General features: G+C 44.3%; 1 protein-coding gene and 1 long non-coding RNA gene across 7 annotated transcripts in view; one reads left to right on the forward strand and one right to left on the reverse strand.

Moving 5' to 3' along the window:
- The window catches only part of ERBIN (erbb2 interacting protein), a 122746-nt gene extending 115919 nt beyond the window's left edge, over window positions 1–6827 (reverse strand). For 2 of the 6 annotated variants that reach the window (XM_027791250.2, XM_055790668.1), the window contains exons 1-2: window positions 5968–6162; window positions 5542–5813 (exon numbers count right to left, since the gene is read on the reverse strand). The gene's annotated coding sequence lies outside the window, so the exon portion shown is untranslated. Of the gene's footprint in view, window positions 1–5541; window positions 5814–5967; window positions 6163–6474 lie in introns of those variants that run through there. The other 4 variants (XM_055790670.1, XM_055790667.1, XM_055790669.1 and 1 more) reach the window with 3 other exon arrangements.
- A 323-nt stretch (window positions 6828–7150) lies between these two features.
- Window positions 7151–11441, forward strand: LOC129782716 (uncharacterized). Its single transcript, XR_008744755.1, has 2 exons — window positions 7151–10612; window positions 10832–11441. It is a non-coding gene; the product is annotated as an uncharacterized LOC129782716 (long non-coding RNA).
- Window positions 11442–11827: the final 386 nt, after the last annotated feature.

Genomic DNA, 11827 nt, shown 5'->3' on the forward strand with positions numbered 1-11827 from the left:
AGGAAAAAATCCTTCGTCACCCAGCGCTGCAGTAAACCAATGTCGGCTTTTTAAACTATCATTTGGTTTAGAGAGTCTTCTTGGTTATGATTTTGAGTAACAAGGAAGGATGAAGAAATTTCTGCAACTACACTAAACTTAAAACCCACATTATGGGACAGCAGACTATGGAAGAACATGAATTTTTTTCTTCCAGAACCACCCGGGAAGACAGAGCCCCCTGTGCAGCTACTTCAGGAACTTCTCATGCCAGCTCAAGTTGAAAGCTGATGAGTAGGCTCCTAAGGCAGCAGTGAAACTCAAAGCACAGCACCTTCAGACACCAAGACCACTGTTCTGCTGCTACCTGTAAAATACTAACAGAATTTCAAATATTTTTGATTTAATTATTAACACTGGAGCTTTCCCCACCAAGGAGAATAAGGCCCTGGCTACCTCACAGGGAGATATCACCCTTCCAAATTAAGGGTAAAATTACAAGTGTTTTATTTCCAGTATTTGTAACTTTTACTAACACTTCAAACCACTTTAAAGCTGCTTCTGCTCCGAAAGATAGCCCCAGACAACTGACACAAGAAGTAGCCACTGAGTGCTAGGAGCTCACAGGAAGACAATTATACCCCCAACCATCTACTTCACGAGTGCAATATTAAGTTCAAGAGAACATAAAACTCAGCACTCCTAGAACAAGTATTTCCTTCCTACCTGTTCATTCCTAGAAAGGAAATACCTACTCCAACAGGTGCAGTCTCTCCCATTGGAAGGGTGTGATAGTCCAGAATAGTCAGAAAATTCACTACTTGGACCATTACCTATCTATCTATGTTTATTCCTCCCCAGCCAACTTCATGACAGGGTCTACGAGACATGAAGCACAACACTGTATGTATTGGACTATACAAACTTGGAGAATTCAGTGTACTTAGACTTTTTTTTTTTTGAAAGGGAGCTCATGCACCCATTGAATTCCAAACTGATCACTCTGAAGATACTGACCTACAGTTTCTAGCAGTTACTATTCTCACAATGTGCATCTAAGTAAGGGAATCTTAAAAGAAAGTTTGTTTTTAGCAGTTGTTTTACTTTGCATACATAATATAGCCTTGTGCTTGCAGAATTAAATTACAGAAGTGTGAAACAGAAGTTTGAGAAACCATACTTTATTTACAAAAGATACAAGAGTGTATAATATTCGCTATTTAAAAAATGAGAGCTATGAAAAAAGTCACGCATTTTGGAATCACTTACCCTCTTTCTGATAAGTTTTCTCTTACAGGGACAGCAGTTTTCCTTACTATCATAAGTAGTCAAGGCACAAAGCATTCCCCCACCTACCTAATCAAATTTATGTACAAATCTTGTTATCTAATGTTTTCCTGGCCATGCCAAAAAATAGAACAGTACGACCATCCCATTCATTGCTACTGAAGTGGACAAAAAGGGGAGAAGAGTACATAATATCTTATCTAATAAGATCAAGCCTTCAAATGAAAGAATCTCCGAAGGCTTAGCTACCTTCTGATCTTATTACAACCTCCAGGACAGCCACAGCAGCCATGATCACTCACATTGTCCTCAGACTCCGCTCAATCATCACTTTTTGTTCCTATGTATAATGATCGCTTGGTATCAAGTCATCTACAAATTAGTTCCAGATACAGAAAGAACTAGCCTACTTTTTGACTTAAACTACCCTAGAGAAGCTAGTCACAATGCTGATGTTCTCCAGTGTAAGTACACTTTAGTCTGGTGTAATTCAGACACAATGAAGAGGTTTGTTTAACTTTATTTCTCTATTATACAAAGTCAGGATGTATTTTAAAAGGTGGAAGGTGCAATCAGTGTTGCAACATCATGCTTCTGTATTACCTTCAGGGGAAGTACAGGTGTAACTAAACAGAGCAATAAGCCAAATAGCCATATTGAAATTTGGGCATCAGAGAAACAAGTATCTTTAAAAGAACTAGTAACTAATGAGGTTACACAGCAGAACAAGTAGAGTTATCCAAAGGCTACTATATAATATAAATACTACCAATTCCAGCATAGCAATCTTCACATTTTCATTTTTCTTAGGCAGATGAGATTTATAGATCTCTCCTAAATCAGCATCCTTACTTTCAAACCTTAACATTTATAAGGTTTTACTCACAATACATGAATACTGTATTAATTAGAAATAAAGAAGTAGTTCAATAAAGGAATTTTTAAAACAATCCTTCAAAAACAACTATACCCAGCCTGTCATTAAAGCAGTCGAGTTTATCTCTCGATTACCTGTCCTCTTATAATCTTAAACTCAACAGAACTGCTTAATAATTAATTATTGCTAAAGTGCACTAGGCAGTGTTGTTTAGGCCCACTAATTTTTACCAATATTTACTCAGCAGGAGACAAGCATGCCAGCTGTGCTGATACAGTGGGTTCTGCATGTCACCTTCACAGCTGGAAACTGCAGTGGTACACTGCAGCTGCTCCCCAAGAGATGAAGAGAACTGTAAGGACTGCATGAAATCCGTATTACACGCTTTCACAAGCCCTCATCCCACCAAAGAAGTACTTCTTGTCCAGAAATGGACCAGAGTCTGTCATGTGACTCACCACAGAATTGTTCACAAGTTACCCACAGCACGAACAAAAAGATAACCCCTATGCATTCAAAACATTATGCAAAACTCCCAAAGTCAATTACACTTTTGGAAGTTATAGAAGACATAACCTATACCTCACAAGTGTGCATTGGCCTGCACAGCTGTTCCAAGACACTAAGCTAGCAACGTAAAAGGTTACCAAAAGACACTGCACCTTCTGAACGGAGGGGTGTGCAGGGTGTATCTATAGATTACTTACTACAGAAACTGATAAATATTGTACCTGCAATGTTTTCATTCCAATTTGAAAAGTGTTTTCTGACATCATTTTACTTACTCAAAAGCTCACAAGGCAAAATGGTGATGTTTCTAAATCTTTGTTTTCCACATTTTTCACATTTAACCACCTACACCAACTGTCACCATCAACATTTGCATGCTTACATAGGAATAGTGTCTACTTTTTTCATATCCATAACAGTAGCTTTTCTGTCAACTCAACTAGTTATGCATTCAGAAAAGGTTAGATTTGTAATTCCTCTATGTGTAGTAAATGCCAGACCATCCTTTAGCAGATCAGGTTATTCTATAGGGAGATCTGCTGAAGAGATGACATATCAACCATTTGATCTTTACATAACATTTTCCCTAGAAGATTTTCCTTTTTGCTGGGGAGCAGGAAGGACAAAAACAAAACAAGAAAACAAAGCGGACTGCCAGTGATTGATTCATTACACCCCTACAGGAAAGCTGAGTTGAGGAATTTGCTCCCATCCCCTTCTATTTCTAGAAACTACTGCTAACATGCTACGTATAATGTATGTTATATCTGTGCAAGCCTCTCCTTCGCTTTGATGTTCCAACCATGGCTCTTTATCCTTGGGACTACAGACTCAGAAAGAATTTCACTGATGACAATTTGTAACACTGTTTTCTTACACCACCAGCTTAACACACTATGCAACTTTCAATTAATAATAAATTCTCTGCAGAGCCCCCTCAATTCCATACAAATGTGATGTGCCCTGTAAGAGCACTACATTTATACCAAACATTATCTACTGGGCAGCTTATTCATCAGACAAATCTATTCATATTTTTACTAATATGATAATTATCCTAATGAAAATCATATTCCATTGTATGACGTATGCTGTAACTTACAGCTCTCTGACTGTAAGCATACCAACCTAAAATTACTGATGTTTACTTCATTTTAATTTAATGCCTAAGCAAGACACAGCCAGGCCAAAATAATGTTTCCCCAAGCCATCAACACGTACCTATGAAAGTGTTGTGTCAAGCAACATGAGCTACCATGTGTATACTTACATAACTCACAACATGAATTATCAGTGTCAGACTGATTTTTAGTTGAGACTGATGATCTCAAGAAAGAATACACTTCTTGATAACTCCTAAACTATGTTAACAATATGAACGGCATTCTACGATATAATGATTAACTATAAGCTGTACTGAATTACACTTTCCTCATTAAAAAGGGCCTTATCTATAGCTACCATGGTGACAAAACACTAACGTAAAAAGTTGTGGCTCCACTACAAGGATCTATTCTTCGACATGGCATTGAAAAATATCAAGTGCATCATGAGAAACACAAAAGGTCTGAAAAGAAACAAAATTGCATGCATTACCAACACAGTGGTTTACAACTAAATTTGTCATGCACTGCTACAACCCCCGCCCCTGCCCCCTCCCCGCCCCCCCCCCCCCAAGAATCTCAAGTCATTATTGGGGCTGAAACACTGCTTTGGAGAGTGATGGCTCTTTGTAAAAGGATTACTCTATTTAGACCTCATTGCTTTTCTGCCAAGCATCAGCCATATAAGGAAACCAAAGTTCACTGCCATTTATTTTGTTCAGCGCTTTCTGATGCCCAAGAATAACCCTTACTGCCGCCTGGAAAGGTAGGTCTATAAATTGCAAGCCAAAACACTTCCTTGTGATCTGCCATAAAAGCCACTTCAGGTCAGCTAAATGTTAACATTTTTCCTCACGGCATACCAAAACAGATGGAGTTGGATTAGTAACTTTTCCCTCAAACACTACATGACTTGATGCTGTTAAAGAACTATATAGTTGGAGTATTTTAAATTTTGTGCAGAAATTACTTTGTCCAAGCCTCACAAATACCAACACATCTCAGACACCCGAGAGACCGAAGCACACACATCCTATCTAACCAGCATGCTCCTTTCCAGTTGGACAAACAGGAACAAAAATTTAGATAAGCCAGTACAGAGCTATGGCTTCTAGCTCATTTTGAACATTCATACTACGAGAAATTCCTTGCCTTCATGAAAGAACTAAGCAATAACTGCCTCTTTGAGGTATGTGAAATGCATCTGGTGGTGAGCAATACTGCTTTCACTACATGCAACTAGTTAGTTGGCATAACTTAACAGACACCAGCAGTACAAAACCTTACACCAAAACTTCACGTTTTGTTTTCCCTCCAACAGCTTCAAACGGGACTCCTTTCAAAAACAATAAAGGAGAAAGTAGTCATCAAAACCAAACAAGGCTACATAAACTTGTATGTTCAACTGCACACACTTTTAAAAAGTCAGACTTTTTCAAAAAAAAAAAAAACCCTGAGGTTCTTAACATAAACTTTTCAAGGATCAAGACGCAATACAGACCTCTGCTATACAAGCTGAAAAATATGCAGTCCAATTCGTCATCTTGAGGACAGAGAGGGGGCGGAGGGGAGGAAGAGGTGGCGGCAGCAGTCGAGGGGAAAAACTGACACAAGCAATTACAGAGGACTACGAGGGCACGTTTTTATACAGCAATTTAACAGCTATCTTCCAGAAGCCCGGCCAGACGTTAACCGACATTCCAGTAAACAAGGTGACAGACAAGCAAAGGCAGACACGGGCAGCACCAAGCCTCGAGATCTTTCGATTAAATAAAAGATTACTACCTCCTCTAGGACCTTCTTATTTCCCGAGAAGTTAATTACACTCGCAGGGCTAGCAATCGTTTCGGGGAGGAAGGAGCTGAAGCGGCAGAATCACGGTGTCGAGCAGCTTCAGTTCAGTACCTTCTCCAGCCGAACAAAGAAACTTCTGTGCCCGAGGAACTCAAGAACTTTCGGTCCCCCCCGACGCCTTCCTCAGCCTCCACGCGACCAGCGGCCACGCTCATGCCCACGGCATTTCGACCAGAGAGGGGGAAACACAAAGGGCAGCTACCCTACGCGAGGCGGAAAACACAGAAGTATAAAGGCCAAAAACAGGATATCGAGATGAAGCGTGAACTCCTTCCTCCTTCCCCACCCCCTTCAGCAGAGGGAGGGTTTTGCCGTTGCTGCCGCCGCTGCTCCCCGAGCCGTCCCCGTTCGATTTACCTTGTCTGTCGGGCGCCCCGCGCCGCTCCGGCAGGCGGGGCTTCCTCCGGCCCCGCGGGGACGCGCTAGAGCCCACCGAGTTTCCTCCCCTTCGAAGGGGAAGGGGCAGAGGAGTGCGGCGAGCGCCGGGCGGGGGGAGAAATGCAACAGCTTTCACCGGGCACGGGGGCGGGCGCGGCGCGTGCGACGTGCGTGCGCGCGTGGGGAGGGCGGCGGCGGCGCCGGGCCCCTCCCGCACCGCCGGCCACGCCCCGCTCTGCCCCGCGGGCGGCCCCCAGCCGCGCCGGCCCCGCCCGGCAGGAGCGACGCCCGGCGGCGAGACCGCAGCGCCCCCCGCCACCCGGCCGGCCCCGGCGGCGCGGCCTCGCCCGCCGGCCTGCGTCCCCGGCGCCGCCGCTCCGCCGCCAGCTCCTCACCCGCGGCCGCGCCGACGGAGCGCGGCCGCCGCCCCGCACGCCCCCGCCGCCGCCAAGGGCAGGAGGGGAGCGGGATGGCTGCCAGCCTCACCTGCCCGCCCGCCGCCGCCGCCGCCCTCTCTCCCCGCCTCCTTTCGCACACTTCCCTCTTCTCCCGCCGCTTCAGCCTCCCGCCCCCCCTCCCCGGCCTGGGCAGCAGGGGGTCCGGGGAGGCGGCGGAGCTGTGGCGAGGGCAATGCCCCGGCGGGGACGCGCGATGGGGAGCAGAGGGGCGTAACCGGGGGGACGACGCCGCGCCCCTGCGGCTGCCGGCGCCGCGCACTGCCGCCCAGGCCGGGGGAGGCACCGCAGCGGCGGCGGGCGGAGCGGGAGCTGGGTCGGGACCGGGCGGAGGCGGGAGCGGGACCAGGAGGCGCGGCGCCCGCGCCCCCACAGGCCGCGGCGGGAGGGGGAAGGGGACGGGCGGGCTACGCCGCCGCCGCCGGCTCCCGCGGGCCTCCCCTCCCCCGCCACCGGTGTGGGGCTGAGAGCGGGATGCTGCGCTGCAGCCAATCGCGAGCCAGGGGCGTCATGAGAGACGGGCCGCCGCGTCCAATCGGGCTCGGCAGGGGGCGGGAGCGGGTTGTGGAGGAATGGGGCGCGGTGGGGCCGGGGGCTGGGGCCGGGACTGCAGGGCGGGGCCGGGGCAGTGAGGGCGCGGGGCGGCCGGGGGCGCTGAGGCGGGGCCGAGCCGAGCGGGGGCCGGGGCCGGGGCCGGGGCCGGGGCGGGGGCGCTGCGGCGGGGGCGCTGCGGCGGGGACGCGTCCAGCGGCCGCAGAACGGGACCTCGCGCCTCCGCCTGACGTGCGGCCCACTCAGGGGACTGGGATGGGGCCGGCGCGGCTGGGGAGGCCCTTCCCGGCCCGGTAACGCAGCAGGGAGCGGGCGTCGCTGGTTTTCCCGCGCGGTGTTGGCGCAGCTTGCCTTCTGCAGGGGCGCGTTGGCTGCCTGGGCGCATTCAGCCCCGAACGATGGACCGCTGCGCTTGGCGCGGCACGGCTGTTGGCTGCCCGGTGTCCGCGGCCACCCTGGGCGCTGCCGGGCTGCACCTGGCGCTCCCGGCGTTTCGGTTATCGGGATCTGCGGAAACCAGCACATCGCGGGGAAAACTAACAACCTCCACCCAGACATGATGATATTAACTGATATTACGATACGTGATATTAAATGGCGATCCAAACAACAAGTAAAACAGTGCCGCATACATGGTCACACCGTTTCACAGAAACCCCGGCATACGGCTGTGTTTCCTCTCCGAGTATTTCAACACCCTCGGTACAAGACGATGGTACCGAAAATGCTGTTAGCTGTAACACAGTCACGCGCAAATACGTTTGAAAAGCAAACAGTGGGTTTACTGTAGGTCACACGACTTGGGTATTGGTGTTTGTTGGATCATGACAGTATGTTGATGGAAATGTTTTTCTGTTTAATTTCCTTGATTGTTTGAAATTAGTATTTGATAACCTATTGTGTACACAATATGCCATTTTAACTGTCCTGGAGCCTGGAGTTCTGCTCAGCCACAAAACGGCACACAAAGCTGACAGCAGGGTGGATTTCTACATGCTGCTCACCTTATGCTCCTTAATTGTGTTCCACAGAGACAATGTCTAAAACAGAGGTAGTTTTATCTTCATGCCTGTTTAATCCCTGGCTCCTCTGCTGGGACTGCCACCAGCTCAGGTGGGATAGTTATTATGATATCATTTTATTATGGTAATCTGTTTACTGAGAGATGAAAAAAATGCTAAAAAATGCCATTTTACATGAGCCATTGAACAGCAAAGGAAAATGTTATGTCAGGTTAGTGATGACCTGCCACTGATTTTAGCATACAACTAGATGTGAAAAGTCCTTTAAACTCTAACCAGTCCCTGAAAGTAACTCCAGTTGATATTTCCTGTTCAGGACCATCATTTGCTTCATCCAGTTTCTTACAGGGCTTTGGATGAAGAAGCTTTAATCTTTAGGAGCAAAACATACTGTTGATCACATTTGTAATCCACTACATTTAACAATACTGTTCTTTATTTAAAACTTCTTCTCTGTGTATGGGAATTGTGTGTTCAAGTATCCAATTTGTATGCAGATACAGAAAATAAGCATGCATTTTTACTAGGGTAATAATACTTGCTCATTGTTTCTTTACTTTTCTACAAATCTCTCTATTTTCACATACAGCCTTCTTTGGAGACTACATCTATGGCTAGGATTAAATAATTAAACTAAATTAAATGCAACCATCAGAGTCTGTAAAACAAAATTATATATGTATATGTATTTCCCAAAACATTAAATCACTTCCATTTCTTCTCATTCAGATAAGCCATTTTTCTTCAAATGAGTCAGCGTTGGACTAAGGCCAATATGAGAACTTCACCCCCACTCACAACAGATTTTTAATTTCTCACTGTAGTGCACTACATTGGTGCTATAATAAAATTACTGATTTTTTTATCTCATGCGAACAATTGATCATTCCTAATATGCAGTAATGTATCCTTACCATAATTAATGGGAATGGCTGTCTGTGACTGATGTCTTCCATCATGAACTCTTCCAGGCACCTCTTTTATGCATGAATTATCACAACTTTTTAAACGTGAAAATGTTCTGTGGCAATGTTTACTGCAGATTGCCCAACGCATTTGTTAATGCAGCAGGGTGATAGATGGGTGTGGGAAATTTATAGCAACTGTTGCTCCCATGGTTAATCTACGGTAGTAATGTTAGTTTCAGTCTGAGATACTATTTCACTTACCGTTTTAGCCATCAAAAATGAAAGCCTAGTCAAAGACTACTGAAACTTTAGCTAGCTAGCTAGATCACAGCTCCTGAAGATGTTATACAGACAAGATACAACTATCTATACAAATTAAGAAAATACTAGGAGTTATCCCAGGGATTTAAAAGTGCTATAAATATCAAGAGAGTATTTCGATTACAGCTTCAACAGAGTCCCCAGCAACGTTAATTCCCAGTGTTGGTATCCCAGTTACCAAATAATTACAGATTAAGTGCACAAAGTAAAAAACACAGAGTTAGATAATGAGTCTTTCAAGTGAGGCCATGCAACTGATCCTACTGAAAATTTAAACCATGATTTCACAGCAGACACCAAGTCCAAACTCCTCTCGTTCAAACTTCTATTTTTATATTTGAACAGGAATGCTCATAAATACTGCAACAACACGCAGCTAAACTGAAAGAACAGTCGGTGAAACAGCCACCTCTGTTTGTCCCTTTCAGGAGTTCAGTGGTCTAAACAAAGTATATACAGTTTTTCACAGTAACAGGGTTTAATTGCTGCTTTTCCCTGTTAATACTGTTGTTCATTACATTTGTGCATTTCCACTTTTCCAAGAGCTAGACTGAAAGGCCCCCCGGCTAAGTGCTTCTGCTTATTAAATGCTCAAGTAGTGACTTGAATGGTGGATTGTATCTTGATTTGAATTGGGACTTCTGGACACCATTACAATATAAATATTAAATAATAATTACTGAAAGTAATAGCTACCTGAAAGACATAAAGAGACAATAAGTAATCTTTCCTTTAACAAGTATATATTGGAGTTTATTTTAGATACTCCATAATTTAAATTTGCACATGATCTGTCCAGAATGTCTTACTGTAACATTGTCTGAATTGATCTGATTCACAGCTGGATTACACTACATTTACGCTGGTGAAATCAACACAAAACTGATTTCATTCAGTGGCAATTAAGTCTTAGAAGTATATTGTTATGAATTCCTAAATGCATAATGCCTATCTGGTACACTTAAAGACAAGCTAAGTAAACAACCTCTGCTTGGTCTAACGGTGATACAATCCCAAATTTACACTGGTTAAATGTTGCATTACACCATTTATGGTTATGAAGAAGTTTTTTCCTGTATTTGGTTGTCTTATTTTTCAAACAGTAAACAAAAGTAATGAAAGTAAATCTGTTGTGTGACTAAGTTTTGGAGTATTATGCAAGTACCAATAGAAAACCTTTGTAACACCACAACGTATTTTGTATATGCTGTGTTCTAGAAATGATTAGGAATGTTTTAGAGTTATTTTTAAGCATTTTATTGTGTCTTTTTGTTTGTATTTCTTTTCCTTGGTTACCATGGGTGAGCTCCTGGACTCTGAGGAACATTTGGCTGAACCTTTCACATGGAGGAGAAAAGACAAAAAGGTAATATTAAGGCACCTTTATTCTTGCCTGATTTGGACTGCTTTGCTCCTGACTTTAAGCTATGCAGCTGCCTCTTAGCCTAAGAGTCTGTTTTGACATCTGATGCCCCCACATAAATCTTGTGCTGGTCAAAACAAACTGAAAGGAATGAAAATGAAGCCATGCCATGTGAGGAAACAGACATCTGCGGATTGTAACCATCAATCCTTTGCTCACCAGGTCCTGCAGATCTCCTTCTGGCCACACTGAGTTAACAAAGAGTTAAACATGAAGTCTGCAGAAAGAGCCAACTATGAAGTTGCCTAAAACAAGCCATGCACTCAGTATTTTGCCTATGTACCGACAGTGGTTTTGGACTGCCTTTGATAAGGTTCTTGGATCCAAAAAGGGTAACAGTGAGTGCAGCTGAGGATACTTGTGTCTGGAAACCAACCATAAAAGAACACTGTACAGCTTCTAATCAGATCTGGCATAGCTTTCCTATAGAAAATCAGTCATGCTAGCTCTATAGTAGCTCTCTACTGGTTATATTGCTTTGCTAAGGTTAATAATTAGTGCTGCACCCTGCAGGAAAACCATCACTCCTCACTCTCTCTCCACTTATAGGAAAGACGAATTTCTGTGGCAACTTTGTTTAAAATTGGTTATGGTGGGTTTTTTAAGCTAGTGAAAACCAGACAGAATGTGTTCTGGCATAACAAGCTGGTGAGCAGGTCATGTGTAGACACTGTAAATGTTATCACAAATATCATTCCAAAATTATTCTCTATAGGCACATTTATGATTATATCAGTTATGCTAACCATTAAATAAATCCAGATTTCTCTAATTGTAGGATGAATCACTTTTATTTTACATCTCTGTGCTGGCCATTAAGTTTTATTAGAAGGTTGTTATGCTGTTAATACCAATCTCAGGAGATTTTAGCAGCACTGTCGTATATGTGCACAGTTAACAAATTCCTTACTTTTCCCTTGTCATTTTCTGTGAATAATGTCAGTCATGTAAAAATAAAGACTAAAGCTATGTGACTTCCTGGCTTCAGTGTTGTCTCAATGATATTAGAAGCTGATTTTCTTAGGGACCATCATGTTTGGAACCACAGGTGAAACCATTTTGAAGCAAGGAGATCCAGACAGTCCAGTGAGATCAACTATCCTGTCTCTAGGCCTGTTACACTAACAGATTGCACCTTAAGCAAAGACTCTTCGATTT

This window comes from Falco peregrinus, chromosome Z (genome assembly GCF_023634155.1).
Source record: "Falco peregrinus isolate bFalPer1 chromosome Z, bFalPer1.pri, whole genome shotgun sequence".
Taxonomy (NCBI): Eukaryota; Metazoa; Chordata; class Aves; order Falconiformes; family Falconidae; genus Falco; species Falco peregrinus.